This window comes from Dromiciops gliroides, chromosome 2, assembly GCF_019393635.1.
Source record: "Dromiciops gliroides isolate mDroGli1 chromosome 2, mDroGli1.pri, whole genome shotgun sequence".
Classification (NCBI taxonomy): Eukaryota; Metazoa; Chordata; class Mammalia; order Microbiotheria; family Microbiotheriidae; genus Dromiciops; species Dromiciops gliroides.
The window spans coordinates 342,284-354,613 of NC_057862.1; positions in this window are offsets into that span (position 1 = coordinate 342,284).

Genomic DNA, 12,330 nt, shown 5'->3' on the forward strand with positions numbered 1-12,330 from the left:
AGGCGCATCATTATGGGAGGGCCTCCCACAGGGCGGGGGGGGGGGGGAGCCAGCGCTGGGGAGTCCTCTAGGTCCACCATGCTCAGAGTGCTGGGCCTGCAGGCAGGAAGACCTGAGTTCAAATCCTGCTCAGGCACGGGCCAGCTGCATGACCCTGAGCAAGTCCCTTTGGTTCTCTCTGCGTCAGTTTTCCTCTCCTGTCAAATGGGAACCCTAACAGAGCCTCCCTGGCATCTAGGGGAGATCCATTGAGAACCTGTGAACACCAGCCATGATGCTGTGGGCCCCTTATCCACCCCCACCCCCTTTCCTCCGCTGTCACCCAGAGAGAATCACAGCCAAACCCAATGCTGGAATCTCCTCGGCTCTAGCAGAGCCGCCACTGCTGCCGCTGCTAAGGAGAGAGCTGCTGGCCCTGCCCACTGCCCTGAGGGGCCCCTCCCAGGTCACAGGGGTCCTGGGGCACTGGGTACTCTCTCCCCCATGGTCAAACGTAACCCTCTTGGGGCACAGAGAAAGGGAGACCACCGCCAGGGTTAGCAGCAGCTCTGCCTGACAACCCTGGACAAACAGGGCAGGTGGGCCATGGAGAAAGGCTCGCCACAGAAGGTGGGATCTCGGCTGGGGGCACCCCGAGTCTGGAGACCGAGGCCCGAGCAGCATTTGATCCTGGGATCAGCGTGGGTGGCTCTGGATAGAACAGGAGGAAGACAGGGATTTAGACCTGACTGGAAGGAGATGCAGGGTCTTAGAGACAGATGCCCTCCCAGAGTCCCTGAGACAACAAGAAATAGCCAGGTGCCCACTCCTGGTGCTGGACAGGGGGCACCTGTCTGGGCTCAGAGGGCCGCTTGAAAGGATTCTGGGAAAGGAAAAACGGGCCTTCCCGCTTCGGCTCTGTGGCTTCTGGGGCCGCAGTGACTGCATGCGGGCGTCCGGGTGTCTGTCTGTGGGCAGGAAGAGCGAGGGCTGCCTCACTTCCTGTGACAACAGCAGAGAGATCCCTTTCATCACCCTGGCAGTGGCTTCTCTGTGGTGACACTTCTGACACGGGGTCTGCGGAAGAGACGCCAGGTGGAGGCCAGCACCCCAACCGGCTCCCCCCCAGACACGCCCGGCTTCTCCTGACCACCCTTTCTCGGTCCCTTCCTGCATCTTCATCGTAGGGGCCTCCCCCAAGCTTCCGTCCCAGCTGGGCCCCCTTCAGGCTTCCCTCAGCACCTCTGTGCCGACTGTCCCCAGGCCTCTGTCCACGTCCATGGGACATCTGACAGCTTAAACTCAGCTGATCCAAAACAGAACTCCTCCTCCTCCTTTTCCTCCTCCTCCTCTTCCTCCTCACCAACCCCCCTCCCACCCCCCCAGACCTACCGCAGACCGGCTGCCAAGCAGCATCTGCCCATCTGCTCTCTTCTGTTCCTTTCTCTCCAGCCACCCCCAGGTGCCCACCCTCGTCTCCCCGTGCCTGGATGGTTGTGCTAGGCCTCCCCTGGATCTCTCCCCTGCACCTTGCACTCTCCACAGAGCTGCCAGTGACGGACCCAGGATGGATCCCTGGTGCAGAGAGCTCCAAGTGCCCATCCCAGCTCTGTGGCCATTTCCTTCCTATTCATCCGAGGCATGGAGCCCAGTGACTGTGCTGGGAAAGGAGGGGCTGCCTTCTGGGCTCACCTCCGGGTACAGTGTAGAGAGCGAGCGGCTCCATGCCTGTTCTGCCAAGGACGAGAGGCAAAGTGTGGCCAAATCAAGTAGGGCCTGACACGCCTGTCAAGCCACTTTCAAGCAGTCAGAAAGCATTTGTGAGGTGCCTACTGTGTGCCAAGTTCTAGGGGTCCAAGGAGAGGGAAAAAGAGTCTTCCCTCCTCCAAGGAAGGCACTCCCAGTCACCAACAAACACACGCCAAAGGAGCTCTGTGCAGGGTGAAGAAGAGACAGGGGTCCAGGGGGGTCCCTGGGCTAAATTGGGGCTGAGATTTTAGCCCAGACCCGGAAGAAGCCAGGCGGGTCGGGGTCCCGGCAGAGGAGGAAGAGTCCCCCAGGTTTGGGGGGCATCACGGAGTGTCTGAACTGCAGGAGGCCTTGGCGGCTTCCGGTCCCGTGACCCCGTTAGAGGTCCCCAGTGGGGTCAGGCCTGTTAAACCAGTGTCCTCCTGAGCTCGCTGTGCAGACACCAAATTTTGGTTTGTATTTTCTGGTCTGCACTGTGGCATGTGCTGGACCTCTTTACAAATCCTGGGGGGGAGGCCTGTAACCAGCACTGGGTGCTGGGAAGCAGGCCGTGGCACTGGGGAGGAGGAATCTCCCCAGAGAACCCATGGAAAGGTTGAGGTGGGAGGGTCCTTGGGCATAGGAAAGCCCGCCTCCCATTTGACAAGAACCTGAGGTGCCCGAGGATGTCACAGAGGTCAGTAGTGGTGGAGGGGGTCCCATCTCTCATCTCATGGGCTGCCACAGAAGGGAACGGGGCCCTGTGTGTGAAGAAATGAGCCCCATGGGGGCAGAGGCGAGATAGGGCTGTTCTGTGATGATCTGGCCTTGATGCCCAAGGAAGTGACCAGACTTTCCCCTTTCCCCTGGAGGGGAGGATGGGATGAAGCAGGAGAATTGTCTCCAGAGAGAGGGGGCAGAGGGAAGGCCTGGCAGGGAGGAATGGGCTTGGGAGCGGCGGGGCGAGGGAAGGGGGCACCAGCTGGGTGAGAGCCAGGAGCACAGCCAAACCTGGCCAGAAGCATTTCTTGAGTCCCCCAACCTGGTGATCCCAGGTCTGCTGGATCCTCTTCCCCCCGTCCAACGTGTCCTCTTCACCATCCCAAGGCCTCTGTCCACTAGCCTCCTGCCACTTCTCCCTGGTCTCCCCACATCCAGTGGCTCGGCCCACATCACTCTCCAGCACCAGCTTGGCTGCAGTGGGAAGAGCGTTGGAGTTGGAGTCGGGGGCTTGGGGCTGTCGCCCCTGTGCCTCACTTGACTCCTTCATAAAATCAGGTGGTTGGGTTGGCTGGGAAAGAGCCTTCCACCTCATTGTCCACCCAAACTGAGCGACTCCTCACTGGTACTGCCCAGAATTCGGGGACAGCCACAATTGCCTTGGCCTGCCTTCTTGCTGCTCATTGGATCTTTCCCTCCTCCCCCACCCATGAAGGCTGCAGGTAGAGCGGACTTCCCAGGCATCCAATGAGAGTCCGCTGGAGACACAGAGAGGGCAACAGCTCAAGACCCAGCAGGGCAGAGGGCACCAAGTGACTAATTAGGTGGGTGCGAGACAATGCAGAGTAGAGGGAAGGGATGGTTCTTGTCTAAAGACCTACCTGAAGGGGCAGGTAGCCCCAGGATGCCCATTTCACCTTGGGGATCAAGGACTGAGGAAATGCCTCCAATAGCAGTGAGAGCCAAGCACAGAGCCTTGCCAACAGAGACAGGGAGGGCCCCCCCATCTCCTGACCCAAGGAGGTGCCTGGCATGGCGCCTGGCACAGCACCCAGTCCTCTCCCCGCTGAACCATCACTTGCCAGAGAAACCAAAAGCAAAGTGAGACCTGCCTCATTCTCTTCTCTCCCGATCTATGGCTGCCCTCACCTCTCCCTCCCATAGCTGCCCATCTCTGGTGCCTTAGCCTTTTCCTTATCTGGCTTTTAAAGCATGTGTGTGTGCACGTGCTTGAGAGCACACACACACACACACACACACACACACACACACACACACACACACACACACACGAGCACACACACACACAAGCCCCCACCAGCTCACACTGGACTCCTCTGACTGGACTGTGTCATCTGTGTTGTTTGTCAGCCCCCATAAGCCCAGTGAACTCTGCCATACACTTTCGTCATCACTTCCTTCCCTCCGAATTCGCATCTGTTTCTAGGCAACTCTTACTCCTCATTGAGATGGCTTTATCCTAAGCACTTCCAGACCTCCCAGGCCGACATTCTGTGAAGGATCTCGGTCCAGGGAATCCTACCTTCCCTTTCTCTGCACCCCCAAATCTCAGGGGCCTTCAGAATGTTTGGGCTTGGTCTCCCAGAGCTCCACTGGTTGCATGTACTCTTCAGGTCTTAGAGGCATTGCTGAGGGGTTGGGGTATCTTCCCCCTACCATCAGCTCAAGCCCAGATTGATCTGAGTATGACCCTCGCACTGTTAGCCGGCAGCAACTCACCCCAGTCCCATTTCCTAAAAAGTATGAACCTTTTCCCTGACACTCTGGGGACCCTCAACCACCTGTCTGTGGGGGAGTGGGCTCAGACTTATCACATCCAAACAACAACATCTGCACTGCTGGGATGTTTCTTGGACCAACCTCTGGTACCAAGGCTGGGCATGCATGCAAAACCCGGCATAGACTCCCCCTCAGTCTCCTGAACTGGGTGACTCCCTTTCCTCATCTCCTGAGCACACAACAATCAAAACTGAATGTCATAAAATTACAAAGAAAAGGCTGGCTCAGAAGGGGAGAGAAGAGGGGACTCTCTCAGCCTGTCCTTCAGGGCCCCAAGTGTCACGTATATGTGGCACATTTTTTTAAGTTTCTGACCCATTGGTCAGTGGGGCTGGTTTTCTCCTCTTTCTTTTTTGTCTTTAAAAAAAATACTGGGGGGCAGCTAGGTGGTGCAGTGGATAAAGCACTGGCCCTGGATTCAAGAGGACCTGAGTTCAAGTCCAGCTTCAGAAACTTGACATTTACTAGCTGTGTGACCCTGGGCAAATTACTTAACCCCCATTGCCTTAAAAAAAAATAATAATAATAAAATACTGTGTGTTATATGAAATGGGAAGGGAAGGGGAGGAATGAGGGGGGACTATGATGAGGTAAACAACAGATGACAAACATTTTTCAAAAATCACTTGGGAAAGAGAAGCAGGAAGTCCCAGCTAAGAGGACATGCTATCTCCTCATTTCTGCCTTCAGCTGCTACTCCCTCCCACCTAGAGGACTGCGAAATGGCTCTTCCTCCTGACCACACATGATCATCATGATTCTGTTGCCACAGCGCCTCATGTTGTGCAAAGCGGGGCACCTCCCTGCAGCCCCATTGTACCCAAGGCATTCAGAGCCATCCCTGCCTTGCCTACCTCAAGCTTGACAGAGGTTGGAAGGAGATGGCCATCCTAGAAAGCCCAGGTCTTAGATCCCTGGACCTGCCTGGAGCCCAGAATTTGCTCCTCGGTAGTGAGGAGCTACATTGGTGGGCATGTTCTCCTTGCTGCCTTTAAAAATCCAAATAGGGGCAGCTAGATGGCGCAGTGGGTAGAGCACCGGCCCTGGAGTCAGGAGTACCTGAGTTCAAATCCGGCCTCAGACACTTAATACTTAACTAGCTGTGTGACCCTGGGCAAGTCACTTAACCCCAGTTGCCTCACTTAAAAAAAAAATCCAAATAAATGTTCCAAGCTGCACTCCACCTCCTCTGCCAGTCTAAATGAATTGGGGAAGAGGAGGTGGGCCCAGGGGCTCCTGAAAGCATCCAGCTTCATGGCTAGAGAGTCTTTCCCCACTCTGCTCCCAGACTTGGGTTTATGGAATTTAGACAAGGTGCCCTGGGCATGCCAAGCATGGTGACTGTACCCGGGAAAGGCCAAGTTCAGAGTGCAGGGCATAGACACCTTACTCAGGACCTTGGCTTACTCATGCTATGAGAACAGCGGCTAAGGATGGCTTATATTTGTCTAGAGCAGGTAGACCTAGGGTCAGCTAGGTGGTGCAGTGGATAGAACACTGGCCCTGGATTCAGGAGGACCTGAGTTCAAATCCAGCCTCAGACACTTGACACTTACTAGCTGTGTGACCCTGGGCAAGTCACTTAACCCCAATAGCCTCAAAAAAAAAAAATAAAGCAGGTGGACCTAACACAGCACCATCCTCCCAACTGGTTCTATGAGGCATGGGGTTACCCCTGTTACACAGCCAGCATTCAAATTCCTAGAGCATCTCTTGCCTTTCTCTGTTTGGAAGAGGAGCTCCCAAATATCATTACAATTATTATGAATAACAAAAGCGATCCCTGGCATTTGCAGTGTGTGTGTGTGTGGGGGGGGGAGGGTTGTTGATCAAGAAACCTCAGACTGACTGGTTTCCTCTTAGCCCACCAGGTGAAATGACAGAAGGTCAAGGACAGGTAACAGAGTTGGCCACATCTTGGGGGTTGGGGGAAGAGTCGCTTCATCCAGACTGGTTAGGAGGGAAGGCTGATTAGCCACAGGTTAGATAAAGAATCAGCCACAGCCTGGGGTGCTGGAAAAATGCAGACATAAAGAAAACAGAAGGACACTCCTAAGGGAGCCGTCATGTCCTTTTTAAAAGAGCGCAGTCCAGAACAGGGACTCATTGCTGCACTTGTCATGTCTGTTCCTTGTATGTGGAGTTGGTGAAATGCAGCATTTTTGTAAAAAGTTAAAGCAAGCTGCTCTCTAGGACTAGGCAAGCAACAGGGATCTCTATGGGGTGTGAGCTCTGGGGGCAAAGAAGGGAAGAGAGCCAGGCGGGACTCACTTCAGAGAGGATCAGGACCAGAAAGCCCAGCTGAGTGACATGGTGCCCATGAGAGAGGGAAATCATGGGAGGGTCCCCTCAATACTGCTGCTGTGACTTGCCCTGGCCACATCTGGTCCCCAAACATTTGCTCTAAGGACGTGCATGTGCTCACTCACTGATGCTGCTTCCAGATGCAACCCAGCTTTGGAGGCGCATCCTGGCTTCCAAGCATCCATCTGGAACCATCTCATTAAATGCCCTTGCTTTGAGCTAATTCTGGCACCCATATTCATTCATGAAATGGGTCTCTCGTTTTCTTTCTGTTTTTGCTCTTCCTGGTTTGGGTATCAGCAACATATTTGTTTCATAAAAGGAGTTTGCTAGGACTTCTTCTTTGGCTATTAATTCCAAATAATTTATTTAATATTGGAATTAGCTGATCTTTAAATGTTTGATGGAATTGACTTGTAAATCCATCTGGTCCTAATGCTTTTTTCTTGGGGAGAAGATTTCATAGTTTTCTTGGTTTTCTTGCATTACTCTTATTTTGTACCCCAGTTTTTCCTCTCCCTTTGTTATTTAATTAAAAGAACTCTGAGGTACCACCACACACCCATCAGATGGCTAACATTACAGAAAAGGAAAATGACAAATGCTGGAAAAGATATGAAAAATTGGAACACTATTGGCGGAGTTGTGAACTGATCCAGCCATTCTGAAGAACAATTTGGAACTATGCCCAAAGGACAACCAAACTGCATATCCTTTAACCTAGCAATACCACTATGAGGTCTGTATCAAAGAAAAGGGAGAAGGACCTATTTGTACAAAAATATTTCTAGCAGCTCTTTTTGTGGCAGTTAAGAATTAGAAATCGGGGCAGCTAGATGGCACAGTGGATAAAGCACCGGCCCTGGATTCAGGAGTATCTGAGTTCAAATCCGGCCTCAGACACTTAACACTTACTAGCTGTGTGACCCTGGGCAAGTCACTTAACCCCAATTGCCTCACCAAAAAAAAAAAAAAAAGAAAGAAAGAAAGAAAGAAAGAAAAAAGAATTAGAAATCAGGGGGCAGCTAGGTGGCACAGTGGATAGAGCACCAGCCCTGGATTCAGGAGGACATGAGTTCAAATCCAGCCTCACACACTTAACACTTAATAGCTGTGTGACCCTAGGCAAGTTACTTAACCCCAATTGCCTCACCCCCCCAAAAAAAAAGAAAAAAGAAATCAAAAGAGTGCCCATCATTTGGGGATTGGCTGAACAAGTTGTGATGTATGATTGTGATGAATACTATTGTGCTATAAGAAATAACAAGCAGATAAATTTCAGGAAAACCTGGGAAGACTTAGATGGACTGATGCAAAGTGAAGTGAGAAGAACCAAAAGAACATTGTGCACAGTAAAAGAAATATTGTATGATGATCTACTCTGAATGCCTCAGCTATTCTGATCCAAGACAACTCCAAACTTGTGAGAAAATAATTATTAATTGATTTCTTGGGGGACCCAGAGATCATTTTCTCAGTCCTTTCTCTCCCCTCCCCTTCTTCTCCCCTCCCCCCACTCCAGAAAGTCCAGTTCTCCTTGAGAAACTCCATCAAATCTCATCTGGGACAAACCCAAGGGAAGAGGAGGATTGGACAAAGATTCTTTTTTTTTTTTCTAGATGGGTGTCAGACTGATGGGATTAAACCACATCAAGATAATGGACTTGGCCTTGAGCAACTTCAGTGAAGTGTCATCCTTAGAATTCATTTTGATGTAGACCACCTTCAAGTCATCAACCAATGGAATTGAATGATGTTAGCCAATTAGCTTTGATTAATGTGTAATGACTCACCTCTATCAAAAGGGATTGTTTGTCCTTCACTCTCAAAGAGGACCATGACATCCACAGTGATGTCATGATTTGTCCTGAATTGGATTTAAGTGAGGAAGAGCCGTGCAAGGTCAACAGCCTCACTCTCTCCTCCAGAACCATCTGGGTCCAGTGGCAAGATAGACATCAGGACAATGACTGGAGATGGCCCTGGATGGTTAAGGCAATAGGGGTTAAGTTACTAGCCCAGGGTCACACAGCTAGTAAGCATCTGAGGTGAGATTTGAATTTGTATCCTCCCAACTTCAGGACCAGTGCTGTATCCACTCTGCCACCTACCTGCCCATCAAAAGGGATAAGAAACCTGGACAAGTAACCATGTTGATTTCTCTTGGCTCTCAGGTACCACATGGTCTCTGTCTCTCTCACTAGCTCTAGGGTCTCCTTGAGACCATATGCTGTCTCTCTGGGAGACAGCATGGGTCTTTGGGGCTTTTTTCCTGTTGGTGCTAACTGGCATGCCTTCTCTACCACATGGCCTCAGACCATGAGAAGTTAGGGAGATACAGAGTCAATCCTTCATTGGTATAAAATTGATAAATTAACAAATGCTTACCCCAAACTGGTGTCTATAGTAATTTTTAAAAACACAGACTCAGGATGGAAAATACAGTCCACCTCTAGAGAGTTTTCTCCAGAGAGAAAACAGACATTCTGAGATAGAAGCATATTTTTTTTTACTTTATTCTTGGTTTTTTCCCCTTCACAAGATTTCCCCAAATGACAACAGCCAGCCTCTGTAAGTCTCTTGGCTTCATTATCACTCCCTCAGAATTCTAGGGGTCCCCACAGAAAGGGTTGGAGTATCACCCTAATGCCATTGGCCTGAGCCCCAAATTTGAATAGCTTTCCCTCACTGGTGGGCCACTGGTGACTAGTGATAATAATTCATGTCAATTATATGTTAGCAGGATATTTACTCTTCAGCAGAAGAAGAACAGAACCGAAGGCATTCCTTCCCTCACCTTGAGGTTGTGTTATACAGCTTTGGTCTTGGCAAAGAATGGGCTCAGACTTCACACAGTTAGTTTCCATGTAGCATTGGTCCCACCGAGTTCAGATGACATCAAATGTGACATCACTGTGACATCATTTCAGCTCCTGAGGGGCTGGGTCCCAAAGACCCCTCCTTGGATCCTTAATGCTGGGTTGCCTACAAGGCCCAGATGGCCTCACTCCTGGATTCTCCAGATGACGGGACAGACCACCCCCCTTGACCTTTGGAAACGAAGTCAGAGCCTCCAGATTCATCCTCCAAAGCCCGTTCTCATGAGTCTTGGCCCTACCTCTCCCTGGGCACTGTCAATGAAAGGCACAGGAGATGAGGCCTAGCACCACATCCAATCAAATGGCCTTTCCTAACCCAGTGGTTAAGAGAAGGACCCACTTAGACAATGTCTACACCTGCTCTACAGCATCCCCAGGTACTTCCCTTACACGTATGTGCATGTGCATGTAAATCCATGTGTGTAGGAGGCCTCTTCCCCCTATACAATGTGAACCCTTGAGGGCAAGGGTGGTTCCACTTTTTTACCCCACTGCCTCCCCCCAGGGTCTGGCATTTAATAGATGCTGATTGGTCGGTCGGTTGGTTGGTTCCTTGTCACTTTACCCTTTTATCAGTGACTCAGATGCAGACTCAGTGGCCAGCTTATCACACTGAAGATGGCCAAGCTGTTAGGAGACCCAACGCACTGGAGGACAGGGTGCGACAAGAGCCCCATAGGGCAGAACGCTGGGCTCCATCAATGAGAAATCTTTTATAAGTGGGAGTCAATGTCCATATCATCTGCAGGGGAAATGGACTTTAGCAGGAGGAGAAGGGGAGGAGGCAAGTCTGAAAGGCCAGAGGTCTGATGGCACTGGTCACAGTGCCAAGCTGGCCCTGAGGGATCCAGTCCTGGGCGCCACCCTTTAGAAAGGAAGCCGAAGGATGACAGGATGGCCAGAGGAGGCTGACTGGATGGTGAGCAGACTTATTAGAGGCCTTTGGAGCATAAATCACTACACATGTATAAAATGAAGATGGGATAGATGGAAAGGCCCAGAAAGGTGGGGTTAGAACTGAGTCTTGAAGCAAGTCAGGAGGCAGAAGAAAGGATGGATGGTATCCCAGGCATGGGAGGCAGCCAGTGCAAGGGCACTAGGATGAGGGATCTTGTGCTAGGAAGAGCCAGGAGGCTGTGGGACTGGATCAGAGTAATAATGCAGTAATAACAGAGGAAGAAGAAGAAGAAGATGAAGAAGAAGAAGAAGAAGAAGAAGAAGAAGAAGAAGAAGAAGTCAATAAATATGTATTAAGCCCCTACTCTGGACCAGGCACTGAGGGTGACTGCCTGGTGACTGGGGGCATGGTGTTGCCCTCACAGTGACAGGGAAGTTTGGAAAAGGGAAGACAGTGAATTCCATTTTGGATGTGTTGGGTTTAAGACATCGGCAGAACATCTCATTGGAGATGCAACAATCTGCTGGGGATGAATTCAATAATCCCCCAATGAAACAGAACTTTGGGGTACACCCTGCCCCAGTTAATAGATGAGGAAACAGCAAGGGGGCCTGAGAAGGGTGGGAGGAGAACCAGAGAGGAAAGAGAGTGACCCATAGTATCCAAAGCTGAAGAGAGGCCATGAAGGATGAGAATGGGAAAGGGGCCATTAGATTTGTCAATTAAGAGATTGTCGGCTCCTCATTATTCCACTATTATTGAATATTGTGCTAGAAATGCTGGTCATAGCACTGAGAGAAGAAAAAGGGATTGGAGAAATTAGAATAGGCAAGGAGGAAACAAAACCATCACTCTGCAGATGATGTGATGGGATACTTGGAGAATCCTAGAGAATCAACTAAAAACTAGTTGAAATAATGAACAACTTTAGTAACGTTGCAAGTTACAAAATAAACCCACATAAATCATCAGCATTTCTATTTCTATAGAAATTCCACTTAAAATAACTGTAGACAATAAAAAATAATTGGGGGGGGCAGCTAGGTGGTGCAGTAGATAGAGCACGGGTCCTGGATTCAGGAGGACCTGAGTTCAAATCTGGCCTCAGACACTTGACACTAGCTATGTGACCCTGGGCAAGTCACAACCCCAAATGCCTCACCAAAAAATAAATAAATAATTGAGAGTCTACCTGTTATGACAAACCCAGGAACTATATGAACACTGTTACAAAAAACTTCACACAAATAGTCAGATATAAACAATTAGGAAAATATTATTGCTCATGGCTAGGCCGAGCCAATATAATAAAAATGGCAATTTTACCCACATTAACCTATTCATTCAGTGCCATGTCAATCAAACTACTGAAAATTATTTTAAAGAGTTAAAAAAATAATAAAATTCATCTGGAAGAACAAAAGATCAAGAATATCAAGGGAATCAAGGAAAATAAATGTGAAGGAAGGTGGCCACTGTATTATTATTATTATTTTTTATTTTTTATTTTTTTTGGTGAGGCAATTGGGATTAAGTGACTTGCCGAGGGTCACACAGCTAGTAAGTGTTAAGTGTCTGAGGCTGGATTTGAACTCAGGTACTCCTGACTTCAGGGCCGGTGCTCTATCCACTACACCACCTAGCTGCCCCTGGCCACTGTATTATAAAGAGGTAATTAGCAAAACAATCTGGTACTAGCTAAGAAATAGAGAGGTGAATCAGTGGAATAGGTTAGTTACATAAACAAATGACCACAGTGATCTAGTGTTCAATGAACCTGAAGATCCAAGCTTTTAGAACAAAAACATTATTTGACAAAAACTTCTGGGAAAACTGGAAAACAGTATGGCAGAAGCTAGGCATAGACCAACATTTCACACTGTATAGCAAGATGCAGTCAAAATGGGTACGAGTTACACATAAAGGGCGATACCATAATCAGATTAGGAGAGCATGAAATAGTTTGCCTGTCAGATCTACAGATAAGGGAAGAATTTAGGAACGAACAAGATATAGAGAGCA